The following is a 24,457-nucleotide window of genomic DNA, read 5'->3' as shown; positions in this document are numbered from 1 at the left end:
AACCAGCAGCTCCAGAGGCTGAGGCAGGAGGATCTTGAGTTCAAAGCCAGCCTCAGCAAAATTGAGGCACTAAGCAATTCAGTGACTCTGTCTGTAAATAAAATACAAAATAGGGCTGGGGATATTGCTCAATGGTTGAGTGCCCCTGGGTTTAATCCCTGGTACAAATAGATAATTAATTAAATAAATAAGAAACCTAGCTATCATTGAAAAATTCAGGACAAATGCTAAACTAGATGGATTCCTTAGGACAAGAGGCATGGAAACTTGTAGGAAATGACTGTAACACTGATCCCTCTGAGGTAGTGCAGTGGTTCTCAATCCTAGCAACCTCTAAGCATCACTGGGGAGCTCTTAAAACATGCCAATACTTGTTTTGGATTCCAGTTCTTCTCAGAGACTCAGATTTCACTGGTATTAAGATGGAACCTGAGAATCAGGATTTGGGTAGCACCACTTTCAAGCAAGATCTACCTGTTCCTTAAGGGCCAGTGTTCCAAAAGCAGCGTGATGCAGGCATTCAGTGCTTCAGACAATAGGAACAACAGGGACCCTACCACGTTCTCCGTAACAGTGGGTATGTTGTTACTTTGGGCTGGAAGAGTGGAGGGTGGCCCACATCACAGAACTCCCACCTCATGGCATGTGACACAAGTGAGAAAGAGTGCACGTGATCCTTTTAAACATTTAATTAAGCAACTCCTACACTGTCATGACAAAATGAAACTTGTTGAGGGTTACAGAGTTTAATGAGAAATAAAAATAAAAAATTCTCACAAAAGCTCCATTTAAGCCTATTATAAGTGCTGCACTCTCTTCTGAACATGGATTTTGAAAACAACTGTCAAAATGTAAATCCTCAGCACCCTAAAAATGACTTATCATTTTGATTCAATCTATAAGTCTATGATCATATTTCCAGTGACAAATTTTGACATATGAGAACTGCAATAGCAAAGAATAGAAATGCATCTTGTTTGCCCAAATCTTCCCCAAGACTCGCCCACCCTGTGGGTTCCCCAGAAAGCACAGGGATAGTCCAAAGAGCCAGTCAGTAAGGCAGCATTTGCTATGCTTTGCTGCTCTGAATTCAGTTCCGCTGCTTTGCATTGAACTCTGTACAAATGTTCTGGATGATCCTGGGGTTGGATTTGTACAGGTTGTCAAACTCATCCACAAAGAAGGAGTGGTCTCTGGCAGGGTGAGTGGCAATGACCTCCAGCTTGTCCTGTGCAGCCCATGCAACCCCTATTGCACAGGTGATCACTCCTATGGGGACAAAGATCAGATGAAACAAATGCCCCTAAGAAAAAGTGTTGTTGATGAATCTTTGCCTTTTTGCTGCCCTGTCAGCACAACCCAATCCCAAATCAGAAATATGTCAAGCAAAAGAAAAAAACGCCCATGGAACTCTAGGTTCTAGAATTAAGACCAGGTATGGCCATTCATTTATCCATTTATTCAAGAAATACTTTTGAGCATCCACTTCAGAGAGGAGGTAACAATCTTCAGTGGGGAAAATGGAGAGACTGCCTGCTGTGATCGTTCTTGATTTGGTTGGGAACAGTTGGATATCAGGTACTTGACCTTACTCTACAAACTCCTATTCCTATACCACCTTCAGGTTAACCAGGGTGGATGCACAGGATGGCCAGGAAACAGATGGCAGAACCTGAGGTGGTCTTCCTGCCCAGGCACCTGCCCTGCAGCCCCCTTTCTGCCAGTGGCCCATCTCATCTTCTAGGTGTACAGTCCTGCTTATTAGGAGCTATCAATGCTTCACATAGCTCTGGTCTAATATGCTTTCAGTTATCCATCATGCTGCATATTAACTGCCAGTCCCATTTCTCACCTCTCCAGCTTCTTTTCTCTGAATATCGTCTCAATTAGGAGAAGTTAGCCTTGGGTTTTAAAATGCTGTTTAAGTGGCCATGAGAACTGAGCTTAGACTGAGCAAGCCCATGTTTCTGCTCAAAGAAAGAAAGAAAGAATATCCCCCTATAAAGACTAGAGAACAGTATGCAACTTTTCAGATCCTTGAGACCACCCTTGCACAGAACCTTCTACTGTCAATTCTGACAGATGGTTGTTAACTCTGGACTTGGATTATCCTAGGAACACAATGCTCATTGCATTTTTAGATGAATCATAGTGTTTGGCTGAGCAGGAACCTGCCTCCATGTAATTTGTATCTATTGGTCCCAGTTCTTTAAAGCTTCTCAGAATATGATCCCCTGAGAACTCCCATTTCCAACAGTCTTCTCATTCCGTCACTTCCTGGGTGAGGCCCAAAGAAGGTTCCTAGAGAAATAAGTGAGGTTGGGACTGAACGTGAGCTTGGACAGATGTGCTAGAAAAAGCCCTGGGCTGATGAGCCAAGAGAGCTGGCCCATCTGCCACTCACTCTGGGATTTGGAGCGGGTAGCTTATGACCCTTGAACCAACTCTGCTGATGTGAGACCAAGGGAATTTGTGACAACTGGCACAAAGAACATCACCATCTCACCATTGTGAAGGTGCCCCACAGACTCTGCAAAAGGCAAGTCCCTGAGAAGACTTTGCCTGAATGCATTGTCTAGATACTTTGGTTTCTGGAAGTCAGCACCACCCGTTCATTAAGAATTGTCTTAGGAAGGATTTAAAGCAGCTCTCAAGAATAAAAAAAATCCTGAAAAAATAACCCATATTAAAAGTATGCACAGAAAAGGGAAAAATAATTGACCACTGCATTGTGTGAGTTTTGTACCCTAGCACTTAGAGGTCTCCAGTTCCTCTGACTACTTTATTCAGTTTTATCATTGTTATTGTTACTATTTTTCTTTTTCTTAGTTGTAGATGGCTACAATACCTTTTATTTATTTATTTTTATGTAGTGCTAAGGATCAAACCCAATGCCTCACGCTTGTTAGGCAAGCACTCTACCACTGAGTTACAACCCCAGCCCATTTAATATTACTATTATTATTATCATTTTGGGTTTCTTCAGGCTATTATATTTTCATGCTATTTTATGGTACTTTTGAGGAAAAAATATATATATTATATATATATTAATTCATAAATGTGATTTATTTTCTAAACACTTAAGTACTTTGTTCATTTTTTGTGTTCTTTTAAATAATTATTTCTTAATTTTACGTGAACACAATATCTGAGGATCGAACCCAGTGCCCCATGCGAGTACACTATCACTTGAGGTACATCCTCAGCCCTCATTTTTTTTGTGTGTTTTTGAGCCTTCTCTCGACAACTTAGAAATTTTTATATGGAAATATCACTTTTAAATATTCTGAATCAAAATTTCTTAGGGTTTTCCCCCCAAACCCTCAATATCTAATTTACAAACATAGTACAACTTCCTTAAAGAACACTGTTAGTCTTTAAAAGGTATTAAGGACAAATTGGTGTCTTCAACACAGCTAGGGATTTGTTTTTCTTTCATAGAAAGTGAAAAATAGAATTCCCTTTTAGTGTCTCAAGCCCTGGTGGGAAAAGCCTCTGGATGTAGGAGGTCAAGGAAAGGCTCCCTGTTTTCAAAGACACTGGGGGAGTCTCTGGCTGCCCTTCATCCTTCCCTCTTTGCTACTCAGACACCTGCAATATTTGCTCCTCTAATGGCTTTGAACATTTTTGAGAGTCACAGACAAAACCAATGCACAGAAAAGCAGAGCCTTCCTTGCCCTCCAAGGACAGCCTCTCCCTGCCCTAGAGAGGAGCCTCAGCAGCTGGCTGAGCCATATTCCCCCTACCCTCTGATGGGTGGCCATGGCTGGTATCCGCACGTCATCGTAGGTCCTGCTGCCTTCGGTGATGAGGATCATCAGCTTTCTCTTGTTGGGCTTGGACTTCTTGAAGAGCTTCTCCAGGGCATAGTGGATGGAGGCGCCAGTGCTAGTGCCACCACTCCAGTACCCCACCCTCTTGATGGCGATGAGGATGTCAGGCTTGGTGCTGTACTTGTCAAACCCAAACTCCAGCCGCTGCTCATAGGGTACTGCACGGCCTGATACGTGTGTCTGTGTCTGAAATCTCAAACTCCTTGCTGATGTTGGCCACAAACTGCAGGACTGTGTGGAAGTTGCCTGTCCCCCACTGCTGGAGCCATCAATGACAAAGCCAATGTCGGCTGAATTTAAGCAGGTCTTGCTGCAGGCCAGGCGGTCGGTGTCACAGACACACTTCACCAGGGGCTGCATGGTCTTGGAGAAGCCCAACCAACTCTGCACGTTGAACCATTGGTTATGCACATATCCTGGAGGACAGAGGGGAGGGACACTCACCAGGTCAGTAGTCAAGTCCCCCAACCTGGCACCCTTACCTTGGGCCTCCAGGTGGGTGAAGAAGCAAACAGACTCCTGTTTACTGTGCTAGTCCTTGTTGATGGCTCTTTCCCTTTCTGTTCCCCTATGTAGGCACTTGCTGAGACAAAGACATCTCCAGTAATATCTGAAATCACTCCTGTCTCCACAGATAACAATGCCTCAGTGGGAAGCCCTTGTGCTAGGCAAACTCACAGGGAGATGTAAGTCACTGATTTCTGCTTCAGATTTATGCCTCTTCAGCTCAATTCATTTGTACTGGCAGCCAGCCATGACTGGCATTGGTGGGCACCAATGCATGAGAAAATTAAAGAATGCTTTTGTTATCCTGGGAAAAACAGAGCACACCTAACAAGTGACTGGGGAATGTTTCCAGAGCAGGCTGCACCTACTGGGAAGGGTAGTCACATGGGTCAGGGTAGTACTAGGTGCTCTTGAAGAGATTCCCTCATTCAATCCTCACCTCACCCTATAAGGGGAACAATGACCCCCCCCCATTGTTAGAGAACAAACTGAGGGCCACTACAAGGGGACATGCCTGAGTTCCCCAAACTAGATTGCCTAGCTGTCTGCCTTCAAAACCCAAGCTCTGCCTTCCAGACAACTTTGCCAATAGGCAAACAAATATTTATTTATTTGTGCCTAAGCTTGTTCCAGAAAAAATTCAAGTCAGCTACAAATAAACATTGAGCAAACTTGCTGGTGTGTTCCTGGAAGTGACAGGGCTAGTGTTCCTAAGGTGGAACATTTGAACATTTTTTTAGAGTGAGAGAAAAGAGAGAGAGAGAGAGAGAGTGAGAGAGGAGAGAGAGAGTGAGAGAGGAGAGAGAGAGAGAGAGAGAGAGAGAGAGAGAGAGAGAATTTTTAATATTTATTTTCTAGTTCTCGGCTGACCCAACATCTTTGTTGGTATGTGGTGCTGAGGATCAAACCCAGGCCACATGCATGCCAGGCAAGCGCACTACTGCTTGAGCTACATCCCCAGCCCTAGGTGGAACATTTCTTCCCGTCCCTTCCTTTGCAGGTCACAGAGCATGTCTGACCTCATGACTAGGGATGAATCTGTATAATTAAAAAATTATTTTGAAACTAGTAATGGCTTAAACATTCTAGGAAAAATACATGTGTTCTTTGATTTGTAAAAACCTAAAGCAGGTTACAAAACTTTCTATGGAGGAGGCGGCACAAGAGGTTGAGTGCTTGTAGGAAGCTGATCTTCTGGATGGAAAGGCAGTATCCCTATCGGACAGCCTGTGTGAGATTCCAGCAGCAGAGAGTGGTGGTGCTAGCCAGGGACAGGTGGCCACTGGCCTGAGCACAGGGCCTTTGTGGTGTCACAGCAGCAGGGCCAGAAGCAGGGTTGGGACTATGCTTTAGAAGGTCTCAAGAACAAAGAGAAACAGTGAAGGGTTTGGAGCAAGAGCCCCAAAGTTGGAAGAACTCTTTATAAGCATGAGTTGGGCTTCACTGTTAAATCTCTACACAGGAGACCCAGGAGAAAGGCAGGTAAGATGTTAAATACTGACTTAAAGTGGGGAGATGTCACTGGGCAAGAGAAAGAACAGAGAGAAAAGGGATGCAGTTTGGGAGCTGATGAGGAATTCTGGGATGGATGGGGCTGTTCATGCAAAGTCCCGAGAAGGAGACATTTTGGGTGGGAAAGATGATGATGAACTTAGCTTGCTGCATGTAGGACTTCAGGTTCTGACAGGGCTTCCAAAAAGGGAAAGGTCACCAGGTGTGATGGCACATGCCTACAATCACAATGACTTTGGAGTCTGAGACAGAAGCAACAGCAAGAGACTATCTAAAAATAAAAAGGGCTGGGATATAGCTCAGGGGTAGAGCACCCTAGGGCTCAATCCATAGTATGGAGGTACTGGGAGAGAGTCTTTCATCTGAACAGAGAAGACTGTACAGCTCAAGAGATGAGAACTGAAGCTGTGGCCTTGGGAAGACTGAAGGAAGAGAAGATTGTGAGGAAAGATGGATGAACAGGATCTAAGTCCTGAAAAGGTCCATGTTCAGGGTACATAATGGAAGAAAAGAGCAAGTGAAATAACAGCTGCACAGGGCCAGGAAGCCAATGAAGAGGATTTCATGGAGCAAGAAGAAGTCAGCAGCCTGCTATGCTGCAGGAGGTCCGGCCTTATTAGCTCCAAAAACATAATAATAAAGTTGGAGGAGCATCACGGACAAGATTTTTCCAGGTGTGATGGCACAGGCCTGAGATCCCAGCAACTCAGGAGACAGAGGCAGGGATCCCAAGTTCAAGGCCAGCTTCTGCAAGTTAGCAAGATTCTGTCTCAAATATAAATAAATAGATAAATAAATATACCTGAGGATGTAGCTCACTGGTAGAGCACCCCTAGAATCAAACCCCAGTAAGAAAAATATAAAAAATAAAAAATAAAAGACAAGCTGTCCAAGCTTGCTGGCTCTGTTCCTCCCTCCCTCCATCCTTTCTTCTCTCTTTCTCTGTCCTTCAGTTGAAGCTTTGCCTTTGAAGGAAGGTTTACGTGGACAGCCACTGGAAAACACCAAAGGTGGTTTAGTAGACTGGAACAGGAGGCCAACTATCCCATCTGTCCTGCCTCAGGTCCAGCCAGACATCTCAGCAGAACCCAGAAATAGCATTGGAAACATGACCTGACTGAAATGTCGAAACACCTCCCTTCTCTTGTTTATCAGATTGATTAATTTGTAGCATGTTTGTGTGAAAGTACATGTGTATGTGTGTGTGTGTGTGTACATACATGTGCATGCTCATGTGTTTATATGAAGCCTTCCTGGACTGCCTGGTCGACGTCCCTGATGCTGTGGGAGGAGCAAGGAAGAGTCTCCACATGAGACCTTTGGAACACTGCTCTGCCTTCTGTTCCCAAGCTGCTGGCCTTGGGTGGGTGTGAGACTTTTCTTTGAGAGAATGATTTGAGATTCCTTCATTGGAGACACCACTACCTAGATGTGAGATTCATACACTTTTGAAAGCCCAAGAAAACAATCTTCCTGGAATTTCAGATTTTCAGAGTACAGGGGAGCTTGACTATGGGAGAGTCTCTGGCAATTACAAACCTTGTTGGCAAAGTTAGGCTCCATCACATACTGCTTCTCATTTTCCACAGCAGCTTCTACAGTGATGAAGAAAATTTTGATTCCTGATTCTCTTGCAAGCCTTGAAGCCTCCTCCACTTTGTCTGTGGGCCAACCATCTACCATCACTATGGCCACATTGGGAACACCACCTCTGTTTCCATTGACTTTGGAAAAGAAGGTCTTGGTCACAAAGGAGATGGCCCAGCCTAGAAGAAAAAGACTCATGCTTGAAGGGATTATGCCAGTGGTAAATTCAGGAACAGACCACAGCAGCACAAAAAGGTCAAAAAAAAAAAAAAAAACCCACTCATTCCCTCCCAGTTTGTTCTATTTTTTGAAACACTTTAGTTTTAGGTGTACAATTAAGCAGCATTTGTGAATGTACAGTTTAGTGGCACTGGGGCACATTCACAATGCAGCTGTCACATCACTTCCTTAGTTTCATTTTAAGCCTTTAATTTCTAATTGCCTTTAAAAAAGTTATAGGGACCAGCAAGTAGCAGGGAAAGACTTTCATAGAAATAAAAGGACTCTTATTTGCTTGGGTACCAGACTCACTCTAAGTCTCTAAGCTGCCTCACGTTGTGTCCTAGAGCACAGGATCAGGGGAGTTGAACTGGAGTGACAGTAGCCTTCTCTGGGCTTCCTAAATCCTGGGAGCTGCTGGGCCTGCAGGGCTGTATTCTGTGGTCAGCGGTCTTTCTGCCAGTTCTAAGCCAGGGGCCCAAGTTTGGCTGTCCAGGGAAGAGCTATACCAGGAACTGAGAGACTGTGTTCTAGCCCTGGCTGTGCCAACCACTGGCTGTGCCAACCACTGGCTGTGTGGCCCTGGGTCGTCCCTAATGGTCTCTGGGTCTAGACTTCCAGGCCAATGATCTGCTTCAGCAGAGTGCAACAATCATGAGGCTTTGTGAAACCTTGAGATGCCTTTCTCCCATGTGCAGGGTCTCAGGACATTTTCAGAGTCAACTAGATGACAAACTATCTTACTTTCCCAGCAATTTCTCAGTCTCAGTGCTAAAAGCCCAAGTTCCCCTGGGCAAATTGGGATGACAAGGCTCCCTTGCTGGGTTGTGTGGAACCAGTGTGTGTGTGTGTATGTGTGTGTGAGAGAGATGTGTATGTATACCCATGCATCCTCTGAAATTATACACAGGATCTTGTGTATGAGTACTATCTGGGTAGCAAGGCCATACATATTCTTTTTGGAGATTCTCAAATGAGTCCTTAATAACAGCTGACAACCACCTTCTTTAAGTAAATATTATCACACTCAATGCTTCTCTGGTTTGGGCAGTATAATATTACCTGTCAAATGAAAGTATCAAATAGTTACATCTAAAGTCCTGGAGAAGTGTCTTAGTAAACCCCTGTGAACTATCTGCACTGAACCTGGTTGCTAAGAGAAAACATTGGCTGCTGAAAACTGCTTTCATGGCCAAGGGATAATTTCCATCGAGTCCCAAAGCTTCTAGTAGTCCTTTCTGGCTCAATATTAGGCACCATAAGGAGGCCAAAAGATCACTTTGACCCCACCTAATCTTGAGACGAGTTGAGCCCACAGTGAACCAGTGCTTGATGCACATTCCATCCACCTTGCAGTGGATTTTTATTGTTGTTGATTCCTTCCTTCCTTCCTTCCTTCCTTCCTTCCTTCCTTCCTTCCTTCCTTCCTTCCCTCCTCCTCCTCCTCCTCCTCCTCCTCTTCCTCCTCCTTCTCCTCCTCCTCCTCCTCCTCCTCCTCCTCTTCTACTTCTTCTGGTACTAGGGATTGAACTCAGGGGCACTTAACCAATGAGTCATATCGTGAGCCATTTTTTAAAAAAATATATTTTATTTAGAGACAGGTTGTCACTGAATTGCTTAGGGCTTTGCTAAATTGCTGAAGCTGGCTTTGAACTTGCAATCCTTCTGCCTCAGCCTCCAGAGCTGATGGATTACAGGCATACACCACTGTGCGGGGCTTGTAGTGGGTCTTGAAACCAGATGCTGGATGTCTGAAAACTACAATGTCCATACTCTCTTGCATCTAGATTTTACTTTCACAAATTGATGTATTTACATGAGATTTAGAAGATGACAGCAGGCTGGGGCTGTACTTTTCTTTTTTTTTCATTTTTTTTTAGAGAGAGAATTTTTAATATTTATTTTTTAGTTCTCGGCGGACACAACATCTTTGTTGGTATGTGGTGCTGAGGTTCGAACCCGGGCCACACGCATGCCAGGCGAGCGCACTACCACTTGAGCCACATCCCCAGCCCCTGTACTTTTCTTTCAGCAGTTTATGCTGATGAGAATCTGTAGAGTATTTGACTTCTCTTGGAGCACCATTGACAGACATGTTTGTGTGGTTGCTAGCTTTGATGGTGTTAGGAGAGAGGGTGCAGAACAGCCCTTTTGTGGGTAAGAATGGATCAGGGAGGACTTGGTTCTGGAGTGGCAGCTGTAGAAGAAGCTTCCTAATTGTAGGCTTCCTGCTGAAATATGTTCCTGAAGAGGTTATGGTGGCAGAATTCAGAAAGTTGTTTCTAGATCTTGGAAGAGGTAGCAGTTCCTTTGGAATCCCTGTTGCCAAAAAAACCTCCCAAATTCTGCTTCTTCAGTCCTTTCTATAATTCTCATAATGTTTAATGCTCTGAAATAAATCACTTTATACATGAACCAGCTGGTTGGATTCTGTCCTCTGAACCCAAATCCTGAACCAGAGGCAGAATTCAAACCTGTGCTACACTGAAAAAGGTATACTGATTAGGTTGAAACACCTTTCTGATCTCCTCAGGGAAGTTAGTTGTCTTCTGAAGTTTTTCTCCAGTAAAATTTTGCTCATGGAAGGATTAAGTGGAGAACAAGTCAGAAATCAACTTTATCATGTTTGTAATGAAGATGCTTTGGAATTTGGGACATGGAGAACAGCAGCTTGGTCAGTGTTTATTTAACATTATTCAAAAGTGACAGGCTCTACATTTACTTGATTCTTATGTTTGATGGCTACAAAATGTTCTCTCAGGGTTGGGGAGGAAAATAATTAATCAGATTTATTGTAACTCCCTCAAGGATAAGATAGTTCTACACCCTGAACGTAGATTCTCCATGCCAAGCAAATGTGGCCCACATCTCCAGTCCTTTGGATTTTGATGGTATGAACAGGTTCCCTGAGAAGCATATAATCATCTCCCCTTGTGTCCCCCAAAATAAGGCTAACATTTATACATTAATTACACATTGGCTTGGGTTCTTTGACAGTCTGAGCACGGTTAGTGTGAAAATGTGAAACTTGTTTCCTAATGTGCCGTCACCTCTGGGTGAAATGATAAAATGGAGTTTCTGAACCTGCTCCAGTGAGGATTATATCTTGAACTTCTGTTTCCCCCTCCAAAGGCTCAAACATCACAAAAGATTCATCTTGAAATAGAGGACAAGACTCTGTTTGCAAAGTCATTGCTGCAACAGTAGCTGATTGGAACAAGACTCCCAAGGAGCACTGAACTGCTTTCTGATGGAATTGGTGGTGGGATTTAATGTTCAATCTTGGCAACTTGGAGTCCAACCAGGAAATAGTCACAACAGCAGTCCTGCTTGTCCTGAAGAATGTTGGCATCCTGAGGAACCAAGCAATCTGGAACCAGATGACACACATGTTTTGACAATTCTTGCCACCTGAACTCATTATAATACTTTAGAAAAGACACAGATGTTACATGAGTCATTTCTTGATGGATTCTTTTTTTTCCTCTTTTAATATAGAATGTTAGAAGACAACCACATAGAAAGAGAACCATGGCAAAAAGATAGAATTATCTGAAGTGGGGTCACATACCTACATTAGAAAGCCCTCCTCTCTGGGTAATTTTCTCAACAGCTGTCTTCAGGTCTCGAGAATTCATGTGAGTTTTGAGGTTAAACTGGTTAACAGGGTTGTCATTGAAGAGGTAGAACAAAAAAATAAAAATAAAAATTAGCTCAAAAGTTATTACTGTCAAGAAAGGTAAAAATAATACTTAATTCTTTTATATACAACGAGAAGCTGCTTCAAAGCCTTAAACTGTGGTTCATAAAATGTTCCACTGTGGCCAGAGTGATGGGAAGACAGAGACCGGGATCCTTCACAGGGGATGGAGAGAGGTTATTTCAGAACTGTGACCCACTGTATGGGTGTGCAATCCATGTAGTCAGATGGGGGTTGGTTTACTGCTTTGCTACCACCATTTGGGATTCTTAACAATTTTTGAAAGAGGACCTGCATATTATGAGGCTATTTTGGGCTTTAGGTTACTAAGTCCTCAAGTGTGGGCATGGAGACCTTTTTTTTTTTAATTTTATGGTACTGGGGATTGAACTCAGGGCCTCCTGCATGCTAGGCAAGAGATTTACCACTGAGCTACACTCCCAACATGGGAGGAGACTTTCAAAGCATCTTTTCCAAGATCCCCAGAAGTAGATCAATGAAGGATTTCTGTGTACCTGTGAATTCCTTGAGTCCCTGTCTATCCTCAGGGCCTGGATTGTAATACAGGCAGAACTTGGTAAATGTTGAATAAATAAATGATTAGAGATAGAGAGAAATATACTATGTTGAGTTATCCTGTTAGTGGCTCACAAAATAATAGCAATTGGAAGATTTGTATTTGAGCACATGTGTTGAAAACCTTCAGTTACTAAACATTAGCCTATTCTTGGATAAACCCCATGAATGGCAAATCAAATCTACCTTTAAAAGGGACACAAATTTTACTGCCTGGAAGTAACTTAATTTACTTATCAAAAATTCGCTAGATATACTGCTGACCACTCTATTTTACCTTGACACTAATAGCTCAAGGATCTCAGTAAATAACTGTTTCATAGGAAGTACCTGCTTTTGAATTTCACTGAGCAAAATGCCCTTTGCACACATGCAATAAATTTCGATCATGTGATTCTTGTGACTGAAGGTATGATTAATAGATGTATGTATCAAAGGGCTCTGTTGCCGCATACTAAATCTAAGCAGCTCAAACAGAATTCATTTTTAGGAAGTGGGTGGCTGATCCTCACTGAATGGTCAGTGTCCTTACCTTATTATGAAACTGAAATTAATTCCATGAATTTTCTTTAATACCATTTTTAAAAAATATTTAAGTTTGGTAGGGTTCCTACTCTTTCATGCATAGTGGCAGTATTAGGATACCTTCTGAAAAGTTAATGGTTTTGGGCAACAGGTGATATTCAGAGACAGAGTGTGGCCTCTATATTCAGAAGCATATAAGAAGCCTAAGTAAGAACTGAGGTTTGGGCTGAGTGGTAGAGCATTTGCCTATCATGGGTGAGGCACTGGGTTCGATCCTCAGCACAACATAAAATAAAGGCATTGTGTTCATCTACAACTAAAAGAAAAAGAAAAAGGAAGAAGAAGCCTAAGTAAAATGATAGACCCAAACATCAAGAGTTAGGGAAAATCAACATATCTACCCAAATATCTCTCCTTTCCATGTACATTCCTCTTCTACCTGGAAAATTACTTCAAGTAGCTAGCTGGACTTAGAATTCAAGTCCTGGACAGTAAAGCACTAGGAGTTTCCCTCCATCCCACACCCTAGGGCACTTCTCAGTTCTTTCAAATGTTTTCTTGGGTGAACCTGTGGCTGTTGAAGGCTCATAGGCAATAAGAAAAGCAATGAACCTCTATAAAGAACCTCACTTTCCATGTCAAAACCAGGGGACAAAACTTCATGTATGATATCAAGATAATTATTACCTGACAATATTATTAGGCCATCTCAAAATCCTCATTTTCTGGCACATGAAAAAGAGCAATGGCACTCAACTTCTGGAAAGGCTAGTCTTCCATATGCTCTATCCAAGGCAAAGAATTTTCAAAGAAAGAGTTTGGGTGATAGCATAGAACCTATGTTTGATTAAGAGAGTCATAGAAGGGGAAACCCCAAATCTATAGACTCCCTTCAAATTTTTGGCACATGTTCAGACGTGATTGTATGGAATGAGATTCTGAGAATCCTCAGGGGAAAAAAATATCAACAGGAAGACTTAAAAAGTCAAGGAGAGATTTCTGCAGATATCCACTGTTGGTGAGACAGAATTTGAATCCCATGTCCTGCTGAATTAGATAGGCTTGGCAAATATCTCAGTTTTTTCACTGAGTCTACAGAAAGGGTATGACTTAGAATAAAAAAAAAAAAAACACTTTCCAGGATTAAGAAAACCACCATAGGGCTGTGGTTGTGGCTCAGTGGTAGAGTGCTTGCCTAGCACAAATGAGGCATTGGGTTTGATCCTTAGCACCACATATAAATAAATTAAAAAGGTATTGTGTCCATCTACAACTAAAAATATTTTAAAAAAAAGAAATAAGAAAACCACCATAAGATTGATAGCAAAACCTATATAGATGACTCTGACAAAACTTAAAAATAAAACATAACAAAACCTTTTCAAGAGATATTTGATCCATCAATAACTTAATTGTTTGAAAAAATACAAGCAATATTTTCACAGGAAGATAACAGAATCGAGAGTTTCTAAAATGTATTATCCATAATGTTCAAAATACAATTTTTAAAAATGCTATACAAATGAATAACATAGGGAAATGTCATTCAGAGACAGGAGTAGGGTAATGGGTGGGGGTTGGGGAGGCAGTCAATAACAACAATATGAAAGGGGTGAGAGACAATCAGATTTTGGAGTTAGCAGACAAGGACTGTAAAAAAATATTCTGATAAATATGTTAAATAAGCATGTAAATATAATGGTAGACAAGGTGAAAATGTGAAATGGAAAGAATGGCATGGGAATTCTAGATATGAAAAGTACATTTGAAATTACAAATTTATTGAATAGGATCAACACAGATTGGACACAAGTGAATATACTTCAAGGTATGTCAGTAAAATTATTGAAAGAGTTTCAGAAGCACAGAAAACGGGAGAGGGGGGAATGAACAAATTTCAGTGACCTGTATGATAGCATCAAATGGTGTATCATATATATAACTGGAGTCTAAAAAAAGAGAGAGAGAGAAAGAGGTATAAAAAATCACTAAAAGAAGTATTGGTCAAAATATTCCAACTTTTAGTAAATAAATGACAAAACAAAAATTATTAGAATACATATAAAAGAAAAACACATTTACGGACATAATGATATACTGCTCAAAATTCATCCAGAGAAAGGAAAAAAGACACATTATATACAGGAAAACAATGATTAAAAAATGATTATTGAGTTGTCATGAGAATTATTGGAATCTAGGAAACAATGGGATGATGACACATTTTTAAGTGGCAAAAGAAAAGTCTACAAGTCTACTTGGAATTTAAATCCATTGGGAAAAAAGAACTGTTTGCCATCAGTGGTATTGTTCCTAAGATAATTACTAGAGTCATTCTTATTTGTTAGACTTGGAAAGTAACATAAAAAATTCAGTTTCCAGTAATGGTGCCCTACAGCAACTCTCCTATTGAAAACAGCTATAAATTCTGTACAAAATATTTTTACAATCTTCTTAAAAGAAACACAAAGCTGACAAGATAACAAAGAATGACATGGTCAAAATTTGACAAGACATGGGAATCCAGTTAAGTACATGGAATAAAAGCCATTTTTTCCCCTTTTGGGTATTGAACAATCAGAAAAAACTTGAACTTTAGTTTGGACAGCCATGTAAGACCCAAGGAAAAAAAATCAAAGACCCAGACAATCCAAAATAGAAGAGTCTGAGAGGTAACATACTTCACACTAAGCTAAGACACTAAAGAACAAACTCAAAGCAAAAATGGCATAAGTGTAGTGACACTCAGATGTATTTGTAATCATAATTTATATCAGCTGGGTGTTCAAAAAATCTTAGCAATGAATTCACTTTAAAGTAGCTTTGAATTTTGATAATGCCTCCAGACATCCACAAGGAGCAAAAATAAAACCCTCCTGAAGAAGACACCTCTATCTCAGAGCTCATATTAGTCTTATACTTTCTAAAGGACAGTGAGTAGAACACAAAAATAAACCAGGAATATAAAAGAATAAGTCAAGTCATCATGAGCAAGAACTAGAAAACAAGAGACCATTCAAAGGCTCCTCTAATATCTCAAGTGTAAGAACTACAGAGACAGTAATTATGAAATAACTACTAAGTTTAAAGAATAAAAGATCATTCTGAAAATATCTACTACAAACAGAATGTTATTTGGAGGGGGAGAAAAAATACCCAGCAGATTTGATTGAAAAAAGAACCAAGGTGAATGTCAACAAAACCAAAACTTCACTGGAAAAAAGTATTAGAATTAAGACATGAGAAAATGAACTAGAAGATAAATGAGAATAAATTACCCAGAATAAAACAGAGATGACATGCATGGTGGCACACACAAGTAATCCCAGCTACTTGGGGAATGAGGAGAAGTTTGCAAGTTTGAGGCTATCATTAGCAACTCAGTGAGATCCAGGCTCAAAAAAAAAAAATAGGAAAGAAAGAAATTCAGAGATAAAAAGATGGAAAATATAGACTAGAGAAAAGGAGAGGACCTACGATATACATATAATTAAAGCCTTTTTTCAAAAAGAGAAGAAAGTGCAATCGGAGACATATTTAAAGAAATTATGAGAATTAGACAAAATTAAAGAAATGCCAACCTAAAGATTTAAGAAACCTAATAAAGTCCCAAACAAAATAAAAAGGAATCCATACTCTGACAAATCAATAAAACTAAAAAACACTAAAGACAAAGAAAATATGAAATGTAAAATAAGAAAGTGGCAAAACACAATAAAATATTTGTGTCTGATATACTAAATAAAATAAGTAAAATGCATTCTGTCACAACTAAGGAGAACAAATAAAAATCATAATAATAAAAAGTAGCACTAGTGTGGCTCTGATTACTTCTGAAAGTTTTAGGAATGAAGGAGATATTAGGGCTAGGGTGTGCCTTAGTGGTAAGTGTGTGTTTAGCATGTCTAATGGCCTGAGTTCGAACCCCAGAACCAAGAAATAAATAAAATGAAATCAACAATGAAAATAAAGATAGTGGGACTGGGGTTGTGTCTCAGTGGTAGAGCACTCACCTAGCATGCATGAGGCACTGAGTTCAATACTCAGCACCACATTAAAAAATAAACAAAATAAAGGTTGTGTCCATCTACAACTAAAGAAGAAATTCTTAAAAAAAAAAAAAAGTAGTATCTGAAAAGACTTTTTAAAAGAGTAGCTGGATCTGGGCATGATGGTACACACCTGTAATTTCAACAGCTCTGGAGGCTGAAGCCAGAGGATCTGGAGTCAAAACCAGCCTCAGCAACTTAGCAAGGTCATAAGCAACTCAGTGAGGCCCTATCTCTAAATAAAACATTAAAAAGGGGGTGGTGGGTCTAGGGATGTGGCTCAGTGGTTAAGCACCCATAGGTTCAATCCCCAATACCAAAAAGAAAAAAAGACATCTGGAAACTTAAGTGACAGAGCTTATAGAAAACTATTTCATTCTTGATCATTTAATCCCTCTCTCTGGCCTCACTTTACCTATACCTAAAGTAAGGGTTATTTTCAAAGTTAGTTCCAGCTCAAAGATTACACTGTCATTATATACTTCAGTCAGTGGGAGGTGATTCAAATTATAATATTCTACTGCCTAAAAATAAAATGCTAGCTATCATCAGAAAGAACAATGGAAATAAAAAAAGAAATCATATCCCAAATTCTATAAAGCTATCCATATATGAAAAACCAACACAAATGTTGAAACTGCCAAACTTTTTTTTAATATATACTGTGTATTTTCTATATGTAAATACAAAAAACAATAACTAAAGCACTTGTTCTTAAACCTTGCATATTACAACTATAAGGTAGCTTTAAAAAATGAACAAACAAACAACAACAACAAAACCCAGTAATGCCAGGGACCATATTTCCAAAGATTCTGATAAATATTATTGATTGGTCTGGGGTGGAGCCCAGAGAATAGGTAACTTCTAAAGTTCCACACATTATTCTAAGACTTCAGCAAGGTTTGAGAAATGTTAAAACTTAAATAACAAATAAGATATGTTTTAAAAGAGTAAAACCTCATAATTAAAGCTTGTGAAATTATCAAGGCTATGAATAGAATGAAAAATTAACCTGCTCACAAAATTATACCATACCATCATGGGGTTTACCTGTTCCCAAAATAAAGGAGTAAGTTAAAGGACCAATTGAATTGAGGATTAGTTGCATAGAGTAGTAAGTGTGTACAATGTTACCCGAGGTATAATGCAAACTTTAGATAATTATATTCAGAAGAGCTCATAAGAATTCCAGGATAGCAGATGCCTGGGGGTTATCAAAGAGAGCAAGTACTTTCAAAGTATATAACTATTTTGAAGCAGATACTCAAGATCATCATTCCTATTAAAATGTCCTTAGTGCAAGGGTCAAAACCAGAATACTAGACTGCATGGACCCAGGATGGCACATACATAACTCTAGCTTTGAAAGAATTCATGACTGAAGATCATACATTTCTCTGGGGATAAAAGAAATAGAGTAAAACTTAACACAGTGCATTTGCTGCTATTTATTTATTCAGCACTTATTTGTGTTATGTACCACACCTGTACCAGATACTTTAAAATAACTCATTTAAGTCTCACAAGGCAATTAATTATCCTCATTTTACACACAAGAAATCAAGGCTCTGGAAGGTCATTTTGGCAAATAAATATTAAAGGCATGATATACAACAGTAAATTGTAGCGCATGGAATTAAACAAAGATCTATACCACTGTGCCTTTCACAATATTTTATATATTATCATAATAAGAAAAATAAACATCATTTTAAGTGCTTACTTTTTCTACTTAAATGCTTAGAAAGTCTTCTCCACAGTTTTATGAAGCCACTTCATCAAAAGATATTTCAATCATTTTTGACTCCCCCTTTTCTCAAATTTTACATCCAATGCCTAGTACATCTTGCTGGTTCTATCTTCAAAGGTGTTCAGAATCCATTATACTTTAATGACATAACAAAAAATACATTCATATATTCCTGCCACCCTCACTCATTTCTAGCCTGAATTAACTCAGCCTCCTAACTAGTCTTCCTGCTTCTTCTACCCTTCCACATCTATTCTCATTTTGGCAAAGGGATCTTTTTAAAGACAGCCATTACCTCTGCTCTCTGATTAAAACATTACAATGGCTGCCCATCTTGCTGAGGTATAATAGGCAAGACTCAGTACTTCTATGACATTATTTCTTCCATCAGCTTTCTCTACTCTTGCCACATCTGCCTCTTTGTTATTCCCCAAACATTCCAAGAATTCCCACTTCTCCTGGCTGCTTCCCCTGCTTACACAGCTTCACTTCAGGTTATTACATTTTCAGGTTTTAACTCAAATGGCATCTTATCAGTAAAAGCTTTCTTCCCCTCTCAAGGATTACACATCCCCCTTATCCCAACAGGGCATTTATCACCTTTCAATCTGTTATGTATGTATTTATCACTGTCTGCTCCCAATTTAAACTTGATTAGAGCAAGATCTCTTTATTCTCTCTTCATTGTTGTATCTTTTCTCGTACCTCAAATGGGATACAGCATGAGGTAGGTACTTAAGAAATATATGCTGAATAAAAATATAAATTATTACTGACAAAACCCAGATTCATGAATACTCCAGCATACAACCTCCACACCACATACCCTGCACAATCTTATAACCAACTACATACAATTCTAGCATTTTCTGGTAAATATCCAAGCCTCTTCCAATTCTACCACACATAATCATCAAGATCTAGGGCCAAGCCAGGAACAGAGAGTGGTGCACACTTATAATTCCAGTGACTTGGGAGGCTGAGGCAGGAGAATCATAAGTTCGAAGTCAGCCTCAGCAATTTAAAGAAACCCTGTTTCAATTTAAAAATTAACAACAAAAAAATGGAGGGATGCTGAGGATGCAGCTCAGTGGTAAATCACCTCTGGGTTCAAACCCTAGTAATCCCCAAAAATCTAGGGCATGGGTTTGGGGAAGGACCAGGAATTAAACCCAGGGGCACTTAATCACTGGGCCACATTCCCCAGACTCCTTTTTACATTTTATTTTGAGACTGGATCCAAGTTGCTGAGGCTAGGTTTGAACCTGTGATCCTCCTGCCTCAACCTCACAATATGCTGGGGTGGTGAGCACTGTGCCACTGCTCCCAGCTAGGGCCACTAATTTTTGTGTTTCATATATTTGCTTTCCTAATAGTTAGAAATTTTCAAATACTGACCTTTGGGCTCTCTTTAACTCAAAGCATTTTACTCCAGCTCTCGTTTCCTTCACTTTCAATTCTTCCCTCTTATGCTATTCTAAGAAAATTAACCTTCCTAGCAAGTTAGAAACTTTGATTCTTCTACATATTGTTTATTTTCTATTATACTAACTAGACTACATGTTTCTTTGGGGTCTTTAGCACAATGTCTCACATACAGAAAATATTCTCAAATCTTATTAGTATTCTTTCTCCAATTCCTTTCACACATGTAAAGCTCAGTAATACCTTGATTATTCTTTTTTTCTCCCATGAATAGCCTATTCTCTTAGAGTGGGAGAACATTGCTAAAAGTTAATAGACAGTCTATTAAAATGTGCATGGGGAAATAAATGACAAAAGTTTTCGATACAATATAGCTGTTTCCTTACTCTCAAAATCTGAATGTGGCAGAGGCAGGCCAGGTAGTTGGGACCTTGGATTGCCTTTGAAAACTCTGCCTTGTCAACTTGAAAGAGCAGAACTGACAGGTTCCTGAAGGGACAAATTAGACAGAATCTTAAATCTTTGTTGGTGTTAATAACATGAGAAGAAATTTAAAAATGATCCATATTTCATCAAAATTCATTTAACTATTTTATTTCCTATTGTTTTACTAGGAATATTTCTAATGGCGAAGAAAAATGAAGTGAAATGTTTGAATTTAATGATGATCTGATGCAAAAATGTTTTTTTTTAAATTTCCAATTTCACTAATAAGGGAGACAAAGATCACAGAATATTGCAAACCCTCTTCCCCTTTAATACTTAGGTTCAGAAAATATGACAGAGTTTTTAAGTTTCTCTATGGGAACTTAATTTAGTACAAGTCAAGACACTGTAAAAATGTATTGTTCTTAATATGATGAGCATGAATTAGAAACCTACCTTAAGTTTAAAGTGTGCATGTGTGTGTCTGTGTCAAAAAGTAAAGATTGACAACACAGGAAAATCAAAAAGTTTAAACGTGAGGGAGAGGGTGAACAGGACAGGATGGATTAGAAATTCCCAAACTCCTACTTATAGTATTGAGTTCTTGTTTGTTTTTGACTTATTTTACAATTCCTAAATCAGAAATTAAAATATAAGCAGCTATATAAAAAAATCATATCCTGCAAATGCACACATTAAAGTTAAGCCCTGCCTTTAACTCTTTCTTGAAGCCTGAAATCCACAAGCTCATTTACACAATGCATTACTAATAAAGGTAAAAATGTATAAGCATTCAAACATGTTGGGTACTATATAGACATGATCAGACTCATTCTAAGAAAACTTACAAATTTCAAATAGACTATATTAGAGCACCATAACAGTAGAAATGAAAGTCACCAAAGAATATAAACATAAAACTGTAGAAATACAGACTTAGAAGAAATCATAGACACCATGGACCACTTTCACATTCATTCAACCTGTTCATCCATCATCTCCATGAGAGATCTTCCCTAATGATCCCATCTAAAACAGCTGCCCCATCACACTTTATTCCTGTACCCTGACTTCTTTTTCCCCACAGCTGTTACCACTGTAAACCATTATTCTACACAGCTGCACTTGCTGATTATTTGCCTTCAGACTAAAACAAACTCCAGGAGGGCAGAATCTCTGTCATTTTTGTTAATCCCATAACCTAGACACAAATGGTGGGTATTCAGTAAACATGTCATGAATACAAATGATGAAAGTGAAGCCCAGAGAGGTTAAAGGATTTCCTCTAGGTCACAGAGCTAGCAGCAAGCACGGTCCTTATTGATAACCCTGTCTACTATAATCTTGCCTTGTGGAGAACCATTTCTTCACAAAAGCAGTCTGTTTTAGCACATGATTCTACTTAACAGATTTTGCCCTCTCTGCCAAAGAAAATACATGTTACAAAAAGAGGTGAGGGGGGGTAAACTGGATAGCATTTTAATTTCAAGTACTTTACAAACAAAAACTGTACTCAAATTTCCTAAGCATATAGGATTAGCCCTTAAAACAGGCACAACCAATAACAGTTCTTTAAGTTCCTCCTGAAATTAAGTGTGTGCTTTATAACTTTTTTTTTAATATATAAACTTCTACAAATTTCTCATTATCAGTTTTATTTTTTTTATTTTTTTTTTTTTGAGAGAGAGAGAGAGAGAGAGAGAGAGAATTTCAATGTTTATTTTTTAGTCTTCGGCGGACACAACATCTTTGTTTGTATGTGGTGCTGAGGATTGAGGATTGAACCGGGCTGGCTGCACGCCAGATGAGCGTGCTACCGCTGGAGCCACATCCCCAGCCCTGTGCTTTATAACTTTTAAGAACCAGCACTGAAAACCAACTTACCAACTCAGAATGGCCTGTAAAGTATCAACTCACTTTCATTCTTCTCAGGGCCCACAATAGCTCACCTCTGGATATATTTTATCTGGTAGATTATGTAAGGCAAGTAATTAATACTGAAGCCTCTTTAGCTCCTTTAAAAATACATGCCAGTCCCACAAAACATGGAACATAAAATTAACTCTTGGCAAGTTTTAGATTCTGAGAACCGGAACCATCTGCAAACCATGACTGGACCACAATTACCTAGGTCCTTCATTCAAAATCCATGAAACTAAATGAAACACAGGAGTGGTGAAAAAGAAGAAAAGGCCAGAAAAAAAGACTTCACATACAAAAAAAGGGAGTTGATATTTCTAACACTATTGCCCAACATCAGTCTCTCACTGAAAGCCAAGGCCCCACGGACACAACTTGGGCTGTCTTCTTGGATCACTTTCCTTGCAGAAAGAGAAATCAACTACCAATACCTTTGGCAGATAACGTGTCCAGACCTAGGATGGAACACGGTAGGACAGCATGTTTTGCTCAGTGTCTCAAAATTACTGTCAGCCCAATTAGTGAAGGAAAAGGGACGCCCTAAGATGTAGCATGGCAGGAGAGTGGAAATGAGACTGGGAGTTAAGAGTGGGAAGCAGCAGAGGAAAAGGCGCGGGGAGGGTCATAAACGCATCCAGAGCTGGAGTGAGAACCCGGGTGGAAGAAGTGGGGTTAGCGAAAGCCAAAGGTGAAGGGAAGAAGGGGATGAGATTCTGGTGGGATGGCCAAGGGGTAAGGGACCCGTCGCCGCATCAGCCTCCGCCAGAAGCCCGAACCCCTTAGCACCGCCGGCGCCCGCCAGGGTGGTTGTTGCTGAAGAAGACCCAAGGACCTGCCTTGCTTGGTCATGGTGGCCGCAGGCTGCTCAGGCGCCCAGCAGCTGAGGCAACGGAGGCAGCCAGCAGCACCTCCCACTCCCTCCGCAGCTCCTGGCCCACACCCCAGTCAGCAGGGAGCAGTCGCTTGGGCGCAGGGCCAGAGGAGCCCGTGAAGGGCCGAAAGTGGGCCAACTGCGGCTGCGCCGCAGCCCAGCGCCTGCTGGGAAATGTAGTCGCGGGGCAGGGCGCGGGAGGCCAGCTGGCTGCGCCTGGGCTGGGCGTGGCCGCGGTCCTGCTCCGCCCCATCTCCACAGAGGGGCCTTGGAACCGCCCCGCGCGGGTTTCTTCTAGGTCTGGGCTAGGCGGCGCTGTGCCCCGCGCCCGTGGATGTCCATCGAGGGGCCTTGGAAGCGCCCAGCTTGTATTTCCTCCACGTATGGGCTAGGCGGAGCTGTGCCCCGCGCCCGCCCGGGGGCAGAAGCTGCGGAAGTTCATGGTCGGCGCTCCCAGTTGTACGCACACTCAGGGAAGTATCACGCTAACATATCAGCCCGAGTTGTACATCTTTTAGAGCTTCCTGATCATTTTGTTTTTAAAAATAAAAAAAAGCTCAAAGCAAGCTGTATTGTCCACCTGCAGGACGTTGGTCCTCCCACCGGCCGCACTCCGTCCTCTCGTTAGCCCCGACGTCGGGAGTTTCTCGGTACTCCAAGACCTTCCACTCGCCCACTCCGGGTCGCTGTCGCCGTCGCGCTTGCCTTTTTACCGGAGGGGCTCAAACCTGTTGCCTGATGAGTTTTCATTTACAGGAAACTCTGGTCATCTCTTCCCTGAGACAACACAGCGGCTTCCTGGGGCTTGTTCCCATTTCTAGTTTGTTGAGGTCTCCAGAAAAACTCTTTCATCTGAAGTACATTTCCCTTTGTAGTAATCCTGCAGTGAATCCTGTAAATATTTCAGATATCAAGTAACATGTAGCATGGCAGGAGAGTGGAAATGAGACATGCTATATGTTTTTTCGGTCTCATTTTTCCTATCATCCCCCACTCCCCGAGATTTTTGCTCAATTCAATAGAGCAGATATTTTGATTTGTCAGTTATATCCCGCGCCCTGGAGCTGTAAAGATAGATGACACAGTTCAGAGTTCCTATCATCAGAGATTGAGATTTTACACACACACACACACACACACACAATGCCTTGAAACTACACTGACATTATTATTACCCTATATAAACGTATGATTACACTACTGGTGTGACTCAGCACCATATACAGCCAAAGGAATGAGAAGTTATCCTCCATATGTGTTCAATATGTCAAAATGCACCCTACTGTCATACATAGCTAATTAAAACAATTAATAAGAAAAAAAAAAACTACACTATGTGAAAGAACAAAGTCCCTTTCTGCTCCAGACCAGATCTCCCTTGGGCATCTATGGACCTCTCCTTTCTCACTTGTCAGGTTCCCAGTTTCTTCCACATTTCACTTGCATACTAGCAACACTATCAATCTACCAAAGGCACACCCAAGTCCATTCCTTTTAAATGGACGTTTTGTAAATGTTTTTCTTTTCTGAATACCTTGATATTATTATATT

The 24,457-nt window shown here is 40.6% G+C and overlaps 1 pseudogene across 1 annotated transcript; it reads right to left on the bottom strand.

The window, feature by feature from the left end:
• Window positions 1-910: 910 nt before the first annotated feature.
• Window positions 911-7,640, bottom strand: LOC144374525 (vitrin-like; annotated as a pseudogene). The gene is made up of 4 exons (XR_013433898.1): window positions 7,395-7,640; window positions 4,319-4,325; window positions 3,750-4,252; window positions 911-1,269 (listed from the first exon to the last, which is right to left on the bottom strand). The product of XR_013433898.1 is annotated as a vitrin-like (transcript).
• Window positions 7,641-24,457: the final 16,817 nt, after the last annotated feature.

The sequence above is a fragment of the Ictidomys tridecemlineatus genome, unplaced genomic scaffold (assembly GCF_052094955.1).
Source record: "Ictidomys tridecemlineatus isolate mIctTri1 unplaced genomic scaffold, mIctTri1.hap1 Scaffold_73, whole genome shotgun sequence".
NCBI classification, from domain to species: Eukaryota; Metazoa; Chordata; class Mammalia; order Rodentia; family Sciuridae; genus Ictidomys; species Ictidomys tridecemlineatus.
Note: the sequence above shows the minus strand (reverse complement) of the source record. Positions and strands in the feature narration are given on the sequence as shown.